The sequence below is a fragment of the Heterodontus francisci genome, chromosome 28, assembly GCF_036365525.1.
Source record: "Heterodontus francisci isolate sHetFra1 chromosome 28, sHetFra1.hap1, whole genome shotgun sequence".
Taxonomy (NCBI): domain Eukaryota; kingdom Metazoa; phylum Chordata; class Chondrichthyes; order Heterodontiformes; family Heterodontidae; genus Heterodontus; species Heterodontus francisci.
The window spans coordinates 39307953-39324928 of record NC_090398.1 but is presented as its reverse complement, the minus strand read 5'-3'; positions in this window follow the sequence as shown (position 1 = coordinate 39324928).

The window sequence follows — 16976 nt, the reverse complement described above, 5'->3', positions numbered from 1 at the left end:
GTTTGTCCAATAGAATGTGAGACTGGGAAATTTGTAATGGAACTAAGGAGATGACAGATGAATTTCTCAGATATTGTACGTACGAACATACAAAATAGAAGCAGGAGTAGGTCGCTCAGCGCTTCACACCTGCTTCACCATTCAATAAGTCCATGGCTGAACTGATCGCTCCACATTTCCACCTATCCCAGATAACCTTTCACCCCCTTGCTTATCAGGAATGTATCTACCTCTGCCTTAAAAATATATTCAAAGACTCAGCTTCCACAGCCTTTTGAGGAACAGAATTCCAAATAATCATGGCCCACAGAGAGAAACCCAAAATCTCCTCACCTCTGGTTTAAATGGGCAACCGCTTATTTTTAAACAGTCACCCGTAGTTCTAGATTCTCCAACAAGGCGAAATATCAAATCCACATCCACCCTGTCAAGCCCTCTCAGATTTTGCATGTTTTAGTCAAGTCACCTCTAAGTGTCCCAAATCCCAGCGGATACAAGCCTAGCCTGTTTTTATTTTGTTTTATCTTTCTTCGGAAAAGAGTCTGCCCATTCCAGGTATTAGTCTACTAAACCTTTTCTTAACTGCATGCAACGCATTTACATCCTTCCTAAAATAATGAGAACAGCTTTGTACACAGTACTCCAGTTGTGGTCTCATCAATGCACTGTATAGCTGAAACATAACCTCCCTACATTTGTATTTGATTCCCTTTGTGATAAATAAAATCATTCTATTAGCTTTCCTAATTACGTGCTGAACTTGCAAACTAACTTTTTGCAACTCATGCACGAGTACATCCAGATCCCTGTGCATCTCAGAGAACTAAAATCTCTCATCATTTGGATAATATGCTTCTTTTTTTAATTCTTCCAACCAAAATGAACAATTTCACGCTTCCTCACATTACACTCCATTTGCCAGGTCTTTGCCCACTCATCTAAAGTATCTATATCTCTTTGTATCCCCATTATGTTCTCTTCACAAATTACTTTCCTACCTATCTTTGTACCATCAGTATATTTAGCAACCAGACCGATGGTCCCTTCATCTAAGTCATTTATATAAATTGTAAAATTTTGAGGCCCCAGGACAGATCCCTGTGGCACACCACTCATTACACCTTTCCAACCAGAAAATGACCCATTTATGCCAACTCTCCCTTGCCTTCTACTTACCTTCAAGAGCGGTGTGGAGAGGAGCAGACCTGAGGGGAGAATGTCGAGAACAGAGCCGATAAATGGAGCCGGAGGATCGCGGCCTTGTCACTTACCTTCCGGGAGTGGAGTGGAGAGGAGCGGACCTGAAGGGAGAATGCAGAGAGAGGAGCCCATAAATGGAGCCAGAGGATCGCGGCCTTGTCACTTACCTTCCGGGAGTGGAGCGGAGAGGAGCGGACCTGAAGGGAGAATGCAGAGAGAGGAGCCGATAAATAGAGCCTGAGGATCGCGGCCTAGTCAGTTACCTTCCGGGAGTGGAGCGGAGAGGAGCGGACCTGAAGGGAGAATGCAGAGAGAGGAGCCGATAAATAGAGCCAGAGGATCGCGGCCTTGTCACTTACCTTCCGGGAGTGGAGCGGAGAGGAGCGGACCTGAAGTGAGAATGCAGAGAGAGGAGCCGATAAATAGAGCCTGAGGATCGCGGCCTAGTCAGTTACCTTCCGTGAGTGGATAGCAGTCCCGGGCCCGGACATTTGAAGAAAAAATAAGAAAATAAAAACAGCAGTGACAACACGGGAAAGTTGCAAGCTGATTGGTTTGTAGGTAACAGCTGTTAATTCCTGCAAATAGCTTTTAAAAATCAGGCAAAAGTTATATTTTAAAAAAACCTCAAAATCTACGGTATAAGTGATATTCTTAATACTACTAATGTATTTTTTTAATTAATGTAATTTATTAAAGACCTTAGATTGTACTGGGTGGTGTTTGGAGTAGAACAAAGCCCCTAGTGTAATTAGGATATTATTTTTAATTAGAGAGAGTAACTAAGTAATCTAAAGGTAAGTGATGCAAATGTATTATGCTCCTCCTGCGCTATGTGGGATATTAAACAGTCTTCCAGAGTCCCTGACGACCATGTGTGCAGGAAGTGTATCAATATGCAGCTTCTGGCTACCCGCATTTCAGAGCTGCAGCTGAGGCTGGATTTATTGTGGAGCATCCGTGATGCTGAGATCATCGTGGATGGCACATTTAGTGAGGCAGTAACACCACAGGCACATGCTGAAAATGTAGGAATGGAATGGGTGAACACAAGGGAGAGTAGAGGAAGGCAGGTAATGCAGGAGTGCCCTGTGCCCATCCCCCTCTTTAGCATATGTACCAGTTTGGATATTGTTGGGGGAGGTTAATCAGGAGAAAGCAGCCTGAGCCATGTTCACGGCACCATGCGTGGCACTGCTCCACATGAGCAAGGGTGGAGAAGAGTGGCAAGGCTATAGTGATAGCGGATTCAATCGTAAGGGAATAGACTGGGGTTTCTGCGGCCGCAAAAGAGACTCCAGGATGGTATATGGCCTCCCTGGTGCAAGGGTCAAGGATATCTGTGAGCGGCTGCAGTACATTCGGAAGGGGGAGGGCGAGCAGCCAGTTGTGTGGTACAATGACAGAGGCAAGGAAACAAGGATGAGGGCCTACAAGCCAAATATAGGGGGAGCCTGTGAGTGTCACGTAGTACCGTGATCAGAAATAGTAGGATATATCAGATGAATGGCTGTCGGGAGGAGGGCTTCAGATTCCTGGGACATTGGGACCGGCTCGTGGGAGGGTGGTACCAGTGCCAGCTGGACAGGTAGCAGCTGGGGAAGGCCGGGACCAACTACCTCCTGGGAGGGGCGAAAGGATTAATTGACATTCCTGTCGTGTGGAGTCCTTTGGGGAGGAGCGAACATAACATGATATAATTCTTCATTAAGATGGAGTGTGAGGTAGTTGAAGCCTAAGCTAGTGTCCTGAATCTAAGTAAAGGAAGCTATGAAGTTATGAGGCGCGAGTTGACCAGGGTAGATTGGGTAACTTTACTAAAGGGTTGACAGTGGATAGACAATGGATGATCTTTAAAGAACGTGTGCATGGAGTACAACAATTAATCATTTGTGTCTGGTGCAAGAATAAACGCAGAAAGGTCGTGCAATAGTGATGTACAAAGGAAATTAGAGAAAACATTAGATCCAAAGAAGAGGCATATAAAATTGCCAGAAAAACAGCAAGTCTGAGGATTGGGAGCAGTTTAGGATTCAGCAAAGCAGGACAAAGATGTTGATTAAACAGCGGGAAATAGAGTACGAGAGAAAACTTGCGGGGAACAATAAAAATTGACTGCAAAAGCTTCTATAAATATGTGAAGAGAGAAAGATTGGTCAAGACAAATGTCGGTCCCTTACAGTCAGAAACGGGGGAAATTATAATTGGAAACAATGAAATGGCAGAACAATTAAACACATAATTTGGTTCTGTTTTCACAAAGGAGGGCACAAATAACTTCCCAGAAATTTAGCGAACCAAGGGTCTAATGAGAGTGAAGAACTGAAGGAAATTAGTACTGTTAAAAGAATAGTGCAAGGGTAATTCATGGGGTTAAAAGCTGACAAATCCCCAGGCCCTGATAATCTACATCACAGAGTAATAAAGGAAGTGGCCTGGAAATAGTGGCTGCATTGGTGGTCATCTTCCAAAATTCTATAGACTCTGGAGCAGTTCCTACAGATTGGACGGTAGCAAATATAAACCCACTTCTTGAACAAGAAGGTAGAGAAAAACACCAACAGGGAACTACTGACCAGTGAACCCTACATCAGTAATGGGGAAAATGCTGGAGTCTATTATAAAGGATGTGAAGGCAAAACATCTAGAAAGCATAAGCGGGATTGGGCAAAGTCAGCATGGGTTTAAGAAAGGGAAATGATGCTGAACAAATCTACTGGAGTTTTTTTTGAGCATATAACTAGTAGAATAGATAAGGGAGAACCAGTGGATGTGGTGAATTTGAATTTTAAGCAAGTTTCTGATATGGTCCCACGTAAGAGGTTACAGAGCAAAATTAAAACACATGGGATTCGGGTTATGATAATGGTATTGATTGAGAATTGGTGACAGACAGGAAGCAGAGAGTAGGAATAAACAGGTATTTTTTTTCCGGTTGGCAGGCAGTGACTAATGCGGTAAAGGAGGGATCAGTGTTTGGGCCACAGCTACTCACAATATATATTAATGACTTGGGTGAGGGAACTAAATGTAACATTTCGGTGTTTTCAGACGACACAAAGCTGTGGCGGGGGAGGGGGGTGCTGGTGGGGGAGGGGATGGAGTGAGCTCTGAGGAGGATGCTAAGAGGGTCCAATGTGACTTGGACAAGTTGGGTGAGTGGGCAAATGCTTGGCAGATGCAGTACCACGTGGATAAATGTGAGATTATCCATTTTGCTTGTAAAAACAGAAAGGCAGATTATTATCTGAATGGTGATAGATTGGAAAAGGGGTAGGAGCCACGAGACCTGGGTGTTCTTGTACACCAGTCGCTGAAAGCAAGCATTCAGGTGTAGCAAGCAATTAGGAAGGCGAATGGTATGTTGACCTTCATTGCAAGAGGATTTAAGTACAGGTGCAAGGATGTCTTACTGCAGTTATGCAGGGTCTTATTGAGACCTAGGACTTTGTGTATTGTGTGCAGTTTGGTCTCCTTATCTGAGGAAGGATGCTCCTGACATGGAAAGAGTGCAAAGAAGATTTAGTAGTCTGATTCCAGGGTTGGCAGGATTGACGCATGCGGAGAGATTGGGTCGACTAGGCCTATATTCACCAAAGTTTAGAAGAATGCGAGGGTATCTGATAGAACACTATAAAATTCTAACAGGACTAGATAGGTGAGATGCAGAGAGGATGTTCCCAATTGCTGGGGAGTCCAGAACCAGAGGTCACAGTCTCAGGATATGGTGTATGCCAGTTAGCACTGAGTTGAGATGAAATTTCTTCACTCAGAGGGTGGTGAACCTGTGGAATTCTCTACAGTAGAGGTCAGTGGAGGCCACATCATTAAATATATTGAAGAAGGAGATTGATATATTTCTTAACGCCAAAGGGATCAAGGGATATGGGGAAAACGCGGGCTCAGGGTACTGAATTAGACAATCAACCATGATTATTTTGGATGGCGGAGCAGGTTCGAAGGGCAGAATGGCCTACTGCTGCCCCTATTTTGTATGTTTTTATATTTATATGTTGCCTGTTAACTGGCCATTTTTTTATCCATGCAAATATGTTACCTCCTGTACCATGAGCCGCTCTGCAAAAACCTTTGATGTGGCACCTTATCAAATGCCTTCTGGAAATTTAGGTGCAATGCATCCACAGGTTCCCCTTTATCCACAGCAAATATAACTCCCTCAAAGAGCTCTGATAAATTGGTTAATCATGATTTCCCTTTCATAACACCATATTAATTCTGTTTGATACCTTGTTTTATTTCTTCTAAATTCCCATCTGCAACGTCTTTAATGAAAGCTTCTAACATTTTCCTTAAGACAGATGTTAAGCTAACAGGCCTGCAGGTTCCTGCTTTCTGTCTCCATCCCCCTTTGAATAAAGGAGTTGCATTCGCTGTTTTCCAATCTAATGGGAGCTTCCCCTTTTCTAGGGAAAACTAACACATCAATTATCTGACTAGGCGCTTCTTTTAACACTTTAGGATGAAATCCAAAAGGATCGGGGAACTTGTTAGCTCCAACAATTCGTTGAGTACCACTTCCCTGGTAATTGTAATTTTCTTGAAATCCTCCCTCCCATTTCCTGACTTATAGCCAATACTGGGATGTTACTTGAATACAAAATAGTGAAAACCGATGCAAAACATCTGTTCATTTCATCTGCTGTTTCCTTGCTTTGCATTATTAATCCCTCAGACTCACTTGCTATAGGACGAACGTTCACTTTGTTAACTATTTCGAGAAGGTGACCAAAAAGGTGGATGAGGGTAAAGCAGTGGATGTGGTGTATATGGATTTCAGTAAGGTGTTTGATAAGGTTCCCCATGGTAGGCTATTGCAGAAAATACGGAAGTATGGGGTTGAAGGTGATTTAGAGCTTTGGATCAGAAATTGGCTAGCTGAAAGAAGACAGAGGGTGGTGGTTGATGTCAAATGTTCATCCTGGAGTTTAGTTACTAGTGGTGTACCGCAAGGATCTGTTTTGGGGCCACTGTTGTTTGTCGTTTTTATAAATGACCTGGAAGAGGGTGTAGAAGGGTGGGTTAGTAAATTTGCGGATGACACGAAGGTCGGTGGAGTTGTGGATAGTGCCGAAGGATGATGTAGGGTACAGAGGGACATCAATAGGCTGCAGAGCTGGGCTGAGAGATGGCAAATGGAGTTTAATGCGAAATGTGCGAGGTCATTCACTTTGGAAGGAGTAACAGGAATGCAGACTACTGGGCTAATGTGAAGATTCTTGGTAGTGTAGATGAACAGAGAGATCTTGGTGTCCAGGTGCATAAATCCCTGAACGCTGCTACCCAGGTTAATAGGTCTGTTAAGAAAGCATATGGTGTGTTGGCTTTTATTAGTAGGGGGATAGAGTTTCGGAGCCACGAGGTCATGCTGCAGCTGTACAAAACTCTGGTGTGACCGCACCTGGAGTATTGCGTGCAGTTCTGGTCACCGCATTATAGGAAGGATGTGGAAGCTATGGAAAGGGTGCAGAGGAGATTTACTAGGACGTTGCTTGGTATGGAGGGAAGGTCTTACGAGGAAAGGCTGAGGGACTTGAGGTTGTTTTCGTAGGAGAGAAGGAGGAGGAGAGGTGGCTTAATGGAGACATATAAGATAATCAGAGGGTTGGATAGAGTGGATAGTGAGCGTCTTTTTCCTCGGATGGTGATGGCAAACACAAGGGGACATTGCTTTATGTTGAGGGGTGATAGATATAGGACAGATGTCAGAGGTAGTTTCTTTACTCAGAGAGTAGTAGGGGCGTGGAACGCCCTGCCTGCAACAGTAGTAGACTCGCCAACTTTAAGGGCATTTAAGTGGTCATTGGATAGACATATGGATGAAAATGGAATAGTGTAGGTCAGATGGTGTCACAGGTCGGCGCAACATCGAGGGCCGAAGGGCCTGTACTGTGCTGTAATGTTCTAATTCTAATTCTATTTTTTATTTTTTTAGATATCTATAGAAACTCTTACTACCTGCCTTTATATTTCGAGATAACTTGCTCTCGTGCTTTAATTGTACCTTCCTTACCAACCGTTTAGTCATTCATTGTCTTTTTAAAAAATATATGTCTAATCTTCTGACCTGCCCCCCATCTTTGCGCAATTATAGTTTTATTTCTTGTTGTTTAATTTTGATAATATATTTAATTGTTTTATTTAACCACGAATGGTGGGTCCCACCTTTGGACTTTTTTTAATTTCTCGTTGAAATGTATCTATTCTGTGTTGTTTGGAGCATTGGCCCAGTGGCGCAGTGGTTAGCATCGCAGCCTCACATTTCCAAAGACCGGCGTTCGATTCTGGCTACTGCCTGTGCGGAAGTTGCATGTTTCTCCTGTGACTCGGTTTTCGCCTGGTGCTCCGATTTCTTCCCACAGATTAATAAATGAATTGGTCATTGTAAATTGCCCCCAGTGCAGGTAGGGAATATGGGATTGTTGCAGTCTAAATGGATGGTTGTTGGTTGGCACAGACGTGGTGGGCTGTAGGACCTGGTTCAGTGCTGCATCTCTGAATGAAAAAGACTAAATCTCCATTGACCCATCCCTTAACTGAATTTGCATGTTTGCTTTAGCTCACTCTGCTCTCATGCCCTCATAATTGGCATTATTTAAGTTTAATGTTCGTATTGGACCAACTGCTCGCTCCCTCAAACTGAATGTAAATTTAAATTAGACTATAATCGCTACGACCTCGGGTCGCCTTAAGTATGAGGCCATTAATTAAAGCACAATACCAGCTCCAGTATAGCCTGCTCTTTGTTTGGTCCTTCCAAAACGTATTGTTCCAAGGCATTATCTGGGAAACATTATATTTACTCCTCATCTAGGTTGCCTCTGCCCATTTGATTTTTACAGTCTATATGTAGGGTAAAGTTCCGCACAATTATCACTGTAACTTTCTGACAAACTTCCTGTATTTCTTCCATTATACTCCATCCTACAGTGTGGTTATTGTAAGGTGGCCTGTACGCCACTCCCACAAGTGGCTTCTTGACTTTATATTTTCTCATTACTTTGTCTGACGCAAAAGCAAAACGGGAAAGGTAGCCAAACCATGACATACAAGGGAAATTAGAGATAGCATTAGGTCCAAGGAAGAGGCATATAAATTTGCCAGGAAAAACAACAGACCTGAGGATTGGGAGCAGTTTAGAATTCAGAAAAGGAGGACCAAACAAATGATTAAGAAGAGGAAAATAGAGTACGAGAGCAAGCTTGCAGCAGCATAAAAACTGGCACTAAAAGTCTCTATCGGTATATGAAGAGAAAAAGATTGGTGAAGACAAATGTAGGTCCCTTACAGTCAGAAACATGGGAATGTATTATGCGGAATAAAGAAATGGCTGGCGATCTAAATGCATACTTTGGTTCTGTCATCGCAAAGGAGGACACAACTATTATCCCAGAAATGTTGGGGAACACAGGGCTTAGTGAGACAGCGGAACTGCAAGAAATAAGTATTAGTAGAGAAATGGTGTTGGCAAAATTGATGGGATTGAAGGATGATGAATCCCCAGGGCCTGATGGTATGCATCCCAGAGTACTTAAGGAAGTGGCCCTAGAAACAATGGATGCATTGTTGGTCATCGTCCAAGATTCTATTGATTCTGGAACAGTTCCTACAGATTGGACTGTAGCTAATGAAACCCCACTATTTAAAATAGGGAGATAGAGAGAAAGCAGGGAATTATAGACCAGTCAGCATGATGTCGGTAGTGGGAAAATTCTAGAGTCCATTATCAAACATTTTATAGCATAGCACTTAGGGAACAGTGGTTGAATCGGGCAGTCAGCATGGATTTACGAAAGGGAAAACATGATTGACAAATTTACTAGCATTCTTCGAGGATGTTACTAGTAGAGATGATGAAGAGGAACCAGTGGATGTGGTTTATATGGACTGCCAGAAGGCTTTCGACAAAGTCCCACATAAGTGATTAGCGTGTAAAATTAAAGCGCACGGGATTGGGGGTAATGTATCGCGTTGGATAGAAAATTGGTTGGCAGACAGGAAGCAAAGAATAGGGATAAATGGCTGTTTTTTCTGATGGCAGGCAGTAACTAGTGGAGTATCACAGGGATTGGCGCTCGTATCCCATCTATTCACAATGTACATTAATGAGTTAGAAGAGGGAACTATATGTAATATCTCCAAATTTGCAGATGAAACAAAACTGGGTAGGAAGATGAGTACTGAGGAGGATGCAGAGAGGCTTCAGGGTGATTTAGACATGTTGAATGAGTGGGCCAATACATGGAAGATGTCGATAAATGTGAGGTTATCCACTTTGGCAGCAAAAACAGGAAGGCAGATTATTATCTGGACGGCTATAACCTGAGAGAGGGGAATATGCAGCGAGACCTGGGTGTTCTCGTACACCAGTCGCTGAAGGTAAGCGTGCAGGTACAACAGATGGTAAAAAAGGCAATTGATATGTTGGCCTTCATAGCGATAGGATTCGAGTCCAGGAGCAGGGATGTCTTTGTGCAAATATACAGGGTCTTGGTGAGGCCACACCTGGAATGTTGTGCGAAGTTTTGGTCTCCTTATCTGAGGAAGGATGTTGTTGCTATCGAGGGAGTGCAGAGAAGGTTTACCAGACTGATTCTTAAATCTCTGTACTTAGATACACTGCACCTAGATTTCCACAAGGCATTTAATAAGGTGCCACATGAAAGGTCAATTCGTAAAACAAAAGTGCATCGTGTAGGTGGTAACATATTGGCATTGATATAGAATTGGCTAGCTAAAAGGGAAAACGTCAATAGGCATAAATGGGTCATTTTCTGGTTGGCAAGATGTAATAAGTAAGGTGCTGGAGGGTTCAGTACTGGGGACTCAAATGCTTACAATTAATATAAATGATTTAGTGGAGGGCCCGAAGATATGTTGGCTAAATTTGCTGATGACATAAAGGTAGGTAGGAAAGTAAGCTGTGAACAGGACATATAGAGACTGCAAAGGGATATTGGTAGGTGTAGCGAGTGGGAAAAGCTCTGGAAAGGAAAGTATAATGTGGTAAACCCTGAAATTGCCCAACTTGTCAGGAAGAATAAATCGAAGCATATTACCGAAATAGTGAGAGGTGGCAGAGTCAGAGATGCAGAGGGATCTGCAAGTCCCATTTGATGAATCCCAAAAAGTTAGTATGCAGGTGCACCAAGTAATAAGGAACGCTAGTAGGATGTTATAGTTCATTGCGAGAGTAATTGAAGACAAAAATAGGCAGGTCATGCTGCAGTTAAACAAGACATTAGTGAGACCACATCTGGAGTAAAGAATGACGAGAGTTAGAATAGGGCCAATCAAGGATAGTAGTGGGAAGTTGTGTGTGGAATCAGAGGAGATAGGGGAAGCGTTAAATGAATATTTTTAGTCAGTATTTACAGTAGAGAAAGAAAATGTTGTGGAGGAGAATACTGAGATACAGACTACTAGGCTAGATTGGATTGAGGTTCACAAGGAGGAGGTGTTATCAATTTTGGAAAGTGTGAAAATAGATAAGTCCGCTGGGCCAGATGGGATTTATCCTAGGATTCTCTGGGAAGCCAGGGAGGAGATTGCAGAGCCTTTGTCCTTGATCTTTATGTCGTCATTGTCGACAGGAATAGTGCCGGAAGACTGGAGGACAGCAAATGTTGTTCCCTTGTTCAAGAAGGGGAGTAGAGACAGCCATGGTAATTATAGACCTGTGAGCCTTACTTCGGTTGTGGGTAAAATGTTGGAAAAGGTTATAAGAGACAGGATTTATAATCATCTTGAAAAGAATAAGTTCATTAGCGACAGTCAGCACGCTTTTGTGAAGGGTAGGTCGTGCCTCACAAACCTTATTGAGTTTTTCGAGAAGGTGACCAAACAGGTGGATGAGGGTAAAGCCGTGGATGTGGTGTATATGTATTTCAGTAAGGCGTTTGATAAGGTTCCCCACGGTAGGCTATTGCAGAAAATACGGAAGCATGGGATTGAAGGTGATTTAGTGCTTTGGATCAGAAATTGGCTAGCTGAAAGAAGACAGAGGGTGGTGGTTGATGGCAAATGTTCATCCTGGAGTTTAGTTTCTCGTGGTGTACCGCAAGGATCTATTTTGGGGCCACTGCTGTTTGTCATTTTTATAAATGACCTGGATGAGGGTGTAGAAGGGTGGGTTAGTAAATTTGCGGATAACACGAAGTTCGGTGGAGTTGTGGATAGTGCCGAAGGATGTTGTAGGTTACAGAGGGACATAGATAGGCTGCAGAGCTGGGCTGAGAGATGGCAAATGGAGTTTAATGCGGAAAAGTGCGAGCTGATTCACTTTGGAAGGAGTAACAGGAATGCAGAGTACTGGGCTAATGGGAAGATTCTTGGTAGTGTAGATGAGCAGAGAGATCTTGGTGTCCAAGTACATAAATCCCTGAAAGTTGCCACCAAGGTTAATAGAGCTGTTGAGAAGGCATATGGTGTGTTAGCTTTTAGTAGTCGGGGGATCGAGTTTCGGAGCCACGAGGTCATGCTGCAGCTGTACAAATCTCTGGTGCCGCTGCACCTCGAGTATTGCGTGCAGTTCTGGTCACCGCATTATAGGAAGGATGTGGAAGCTATGGAAAGGGTGCAGAGGAGATTTACTAGGATGTTGCCTTGAATGGAGGGAAGGTCTTCCGAGGAAAGGCTGAGGGACTTGAGGTTGTTTTCGTTAGAGAGAAGGAGGAGGAGAGGTGACTTAATAGAGACATATAAGATAATCAGAGGGTTAGATAGGGTGGATAGTGAGAGTCCTTTTCCTCGGATGGTGATGGCAAACACGAGGGGACATAGCTTTAAGTTGAGGGGTGATGGATAAAGGACAGATGTCAGAGGTAGTTTCTTTACTCAGAGAGTAGTAGGGGCGTGGACCGCCCAGCCTGCAACAGTAGTAAACTCGCCAACTTTAAGGGCATTTAAGTGGTCAGTGGATAGACATATTCATGAGATTGGAATAGTGTAGGTGAGATGGTTTCACAGGTCGGTGCAACATCGAGGGCCGAAGGGCCTGTACTGCGCTATAATGTTCTATGTTCGATGTTCTAATCCGTCTCCTCATTTAGGGAAAGCTGTAAGTGCAAAGGAAGCTGTGCACAGAGGGTTAGTAGAATAATATCCGGGCGGGTTGTCTTATGAGGGAATGTTGGACGGGCAAGATTGTATCTGTTGCAGTTTAGAATTGTCAGAGTCGAAATGATTGGAGTGGTTAGGAGGGCATATAGTTTACTTGCCTTTATTAGCCGAGGTATAGATTATAAGAGCAGGGAGGTTATGATAGGGCTGTATAAAACTCTGGTCAGGTCACAGCTGGAGTACTGTGTGGAGTTCCGGGCACCACACTATAGGAATGATGTAATTGTACTGGAGAGGGTGCAGAGGAGATTCACCAGGATGTTGACTGGGCTGGAGCATTTCACCTATAAAGAAAGACTGCATAGGCTGGGATTGTTTTCCTCAGAGCAGAGAAGGTTGAGGGGGTACCTGGTTGAGGTATACAAAATAATGTGGGGCATTGATAGGATAGATAGGAAAAATCCTTTGTCCCTTAGCAGTGGGGTCAATAACCAGGGGACACTGATTTAAGTTAAGGGGCTGGAGGTACCGAGGGGATTTGAGGAAAAATGTTTTCACCGAGTGGGCGGTTGACATTTGGAACGGGTGATATAGGCACGAACCCGCACTACATTTCAGAAGTATTTAGATGAGAACTTCAAACGTGATAGCATGCAAGGCTCCGGGACAAGTGCTGGAAAATGGAACGAGAATAGATAGGTTCTTGATGGCCAGCACAGATACGATGGGCCGAAGGGCCTTTCGCTATGACTATGACTCTATGATTCAATCATATAAGATCTTTAGAGGTCTTGACAGGGTGGATGTCGGTGTTCTGGTGAAGTGTCAGTGACCTGAAACGTTAACTCTACTTCAGTCTTCACAGATCTGCTGAGTGTTTCCAGCATTTCTTGTTTTTATTTCAGATTTCCAGCATCTGCAGTATTTTGCTTTTATTATGGTTGTGGAAAGGACGTTTCCTCTCGTGTGAGGATCTAATATTCGGGCTCACTGCTTAAAAATAAGGTGTCACCGATTTCAGAGAGCGATGAGGACATATTTTCTTTCAGAGGATCATGAGTCTTTGCCGATCTTTTTCTCAAAAGGCAATGGAAACAGAGTTCTTTGAATATGTTTTAAGGCATAAGCAGATAGATTCTGGATGAGCAGTTAGGTGACATTTTATTGGGGTTGGTCGGGAATGTGGAGTTGAGGTTACAACCAGATCAATCATCATCTTGTTGAATGGCAAAACAGTCTCGAGGGGCCGAGTGGCCTACTCCTGCTTCTAATTAGTATGTCAATGTAAAATGCCTTTACAGTACGGCTAGTGGGCCAGAAGCAGGAGGAGTGCTTATCCTGAGTCCCCACAAAATTCACCACACTAATCACATTCACCTCCTGCAAATAACTCTGCATTTGGCGATTGGACCCAATACCGGATCTGTTGTCAGATTATCCTCAGATCAGGCACATCCCCAGGGATCCTGGACGAGGCCTACCTTGTCTTGCATCTTGCTTTGGAGTCTTCTCAATCCGACTCGAGCCAAGCTTGCCAATCATGCTGACATCCAGGCAGGGAACATTTGAAAAGCAAGGTATGCACCCGTGTCGCTAAAATCCCACAAGGTGTGGGGAATTACAGATGTCCAACAGTCCAAGCACCACTGCCTCCCACCCTAAGCCCTCTCGCCACCTCCACACCGCACACTTAGGTAACACACCCCTGCTCATGTCCAGGTTTAAATACTTGAGCAATAGCAAAATCCTGAGGCAGCAGGAAAAAGCAGAGAAAGCTTGAACACGCTCAGACTGTCAGACAACATTTATGGAGGGACGACCAGAATTATCATTTTAGGTCAATGACCTTTCATCATAACTGGACAATATTCGAAAATGGAACTTTTCAACTCAATGATAGAGACAGAGAAACGTTGACTATATGGGGAGGAAAGTGGAAACTGGAAGGCCTGTGATCGGGTGGAGGGCAGCAGCAATTCAATGCCAAACATTACAATACTGAAAGGCGAACTGGGGCAAATGAAGAACGAAAACACGTTTCCGGACGGGATGTAAATTCTCACAACAGAATAACATAGGGGGAGGCAATGTAGGAAAATCTGGCCAAGAGGACAAGGCTCCTTGTGGATGAGAAGGTTAGGTTGTCCACAGGATTTTGAACAGGCCTATTGGCCTTGTAATGATAGAGGATCTTCATCCCACATACCTGTCCACTCCTCCTCCACCCCCATATTTTTTTTTGTGATGTAGGGATCATCCATTTCCAGCCAATGTCAACTGAAAAAAATGGGTGCAGTGTTTACGAGCTGCTATTTTTAATACCATTGCTGACCCTGGCAGTCAATAAGGCTCAGGGAAAAAAACTGAATGCTGTTGCTCATTGAAGTTAATAATGAAACAGTGCAGGATACACAGCATAGGGAGGCCAGAGGGCGAGAGGGAGAGAGATGCAGACTAAATGTGACAGGGCCATGAAGCTCAGAGTCGTACTTGCAGGATGTAAAGGAAGTGTTCAACAAAGCTATTACTCAATCTGAATGTTGTCCCCTCCAATGAAGAATAGAGTACGTGGTGAACAGTAAAATCTGTACAGTAAATTGAAATTCGTAATTGTGCATCTCTGTTTGACTAGGAGGAAACGTTTGGGACTTGGATGGGGGGCAGGTGGGACATGGTATTATATATCCTGCGCTTGCATAGTAATGTACAGGGAGATAAGGAGACTCGATGCTGGGGTTGTAGAAGAGTGAATCAAACTGTTGAGAAGCGAAAGAGTGGAGTAACAGGAGAGGAGGGAGGATTTGTTCGATATGCTTCAGCTGGACATGATGGATATAGCGAACGGTGATGTGTTAATTGTGGGTGTGGTGTGAGTGCAATGTGAGAACAAAGGGAAGCCAACCATGGTTCTGGCGGGAGGAGCTAGTCTTCTTCCTAGCTCCCTAAATTCTGCTTTCAGGATCCCATCCCCATCTTTCCTCTGTCATTGATACCAAAGTGGAACACGACTTCTGGCTCTTCACGCTAATCCAGAAGAATATCCTGCAGCCTCTCCGTGACATTCTTGACCCTGGCAACAGGGTGGCAACACACCATCGTGGACTCAGGTTTACTGCTGCGGAAACGCCTGTCTGTTACCATAACTAACGAATCCCTTATCACTACTGCTCTTCCACTCCTCTTCCTCCCCTCCTCTGTAGCTGAGCCACATGTGGTTACACAAACCTGGCTCTGACTGCACTCCTCTGAGGAAAAATCACCCTCACCAGTATCCAAATTGAAATTGCCCAACATCTTCCAATGAAAGTATAATCCTCCCCCTTTGTTTTCATTTATATATTTTAACAGTGTTGTCCTGCTGTTTAACTGTCAGTAAACTGTTCACATTTATTTCATGTGATGCAGTTCAATCGGAGGCACATCAATTCGATGCATTTCACTTTATACAATTATGACAAAACATCGTCAACGAACAGCAAAGTTTGTCGCCTTTGCAATTGATCATATTTGTGAAACACGAAGACAGCTTGATGGAGTCGGGAGATCTTCAACTGATACAATGATTTACAAGTTGAAACGAATTTTTCCACTCAACTTTCTGTTGCTCACTTAATACAATTGTACAGGTGCAGATACCTCCAGTAATGCATGAACGCAATGGACAGGTTTTCTACTCCATTTACTGAGTCAAACTCGTTATTTTCCTTCAGAGATAGATGTTTGCAGTAATACATTGTCACTTGGGACAGGTATTCCACTCCGATTAGTGACCCACACTCAGTAAAATTCTATAGAGGAAGCAACCCCCAGTAATACATAGCCACTGGGATCAGGTGGCCAAGTCCAGTGGGGAGTCATGGTCAGTAAAATTCTGCACTGAAAGATGCCACCAGTACGACATGGCCACGGAGATTAAATGTTCAACTCTAGTTAGTGACCCAAACTCAATACTATGCAACATCGACAGATACCTCCACTAAGACATTCCCTCAAAGATTTGCAATCACCGAGGTCCGATACAACAGCACACAATATTCCATTAAAGGCAGGAACTTGATAATTCAGTGTTACTGCAAGTTTCAAGCAAAACCTTAGCTGTTTAGCTGAGACATGGAAGGATATACCTGGATTTAACATTGGGCGTTTTACTTTACAAAATGATATCATTGATTGAGTGTCAGTTTTATACACTACTGGACCAACATGTCTGACAGTAAAACCAGAGACCAGCTCAAACGCAGATTTGCACAATCACTTACCGGGGACACCGATGATTGCAAGAATCATGTAATATATTTTAGCAATGCTCTCAAATGTTTCCAGCATTTCCTGTGTGAATATTCTGTCTCTTTGTGCTGCAAGTAATATCTCGGCATTAATGCTGAGGGAATGCAGTCCCAGAACCTTTCATTTATACCCCATTTGGATATCCATAGGGATATTGAGGTTGCAACATTGTTCATTAAAAAAATGAATAAACAGATTACGACAACCAAGTCTGTGTTCTGATCGAAGATGTTTCATGCTGATATTGAATTGGAAACAATTAAAGCTGGACAATTCTTGTCACAAGAAATAACTAATGATATCACAGGCTTTATTGCCCAGCAATGGTATGTTCATTCAAACGTATCAACAGATCTCTTACTGTTTTGCTGATCCTTTCACTCTGCTGTGGCGATTTAGAAATTGGAATC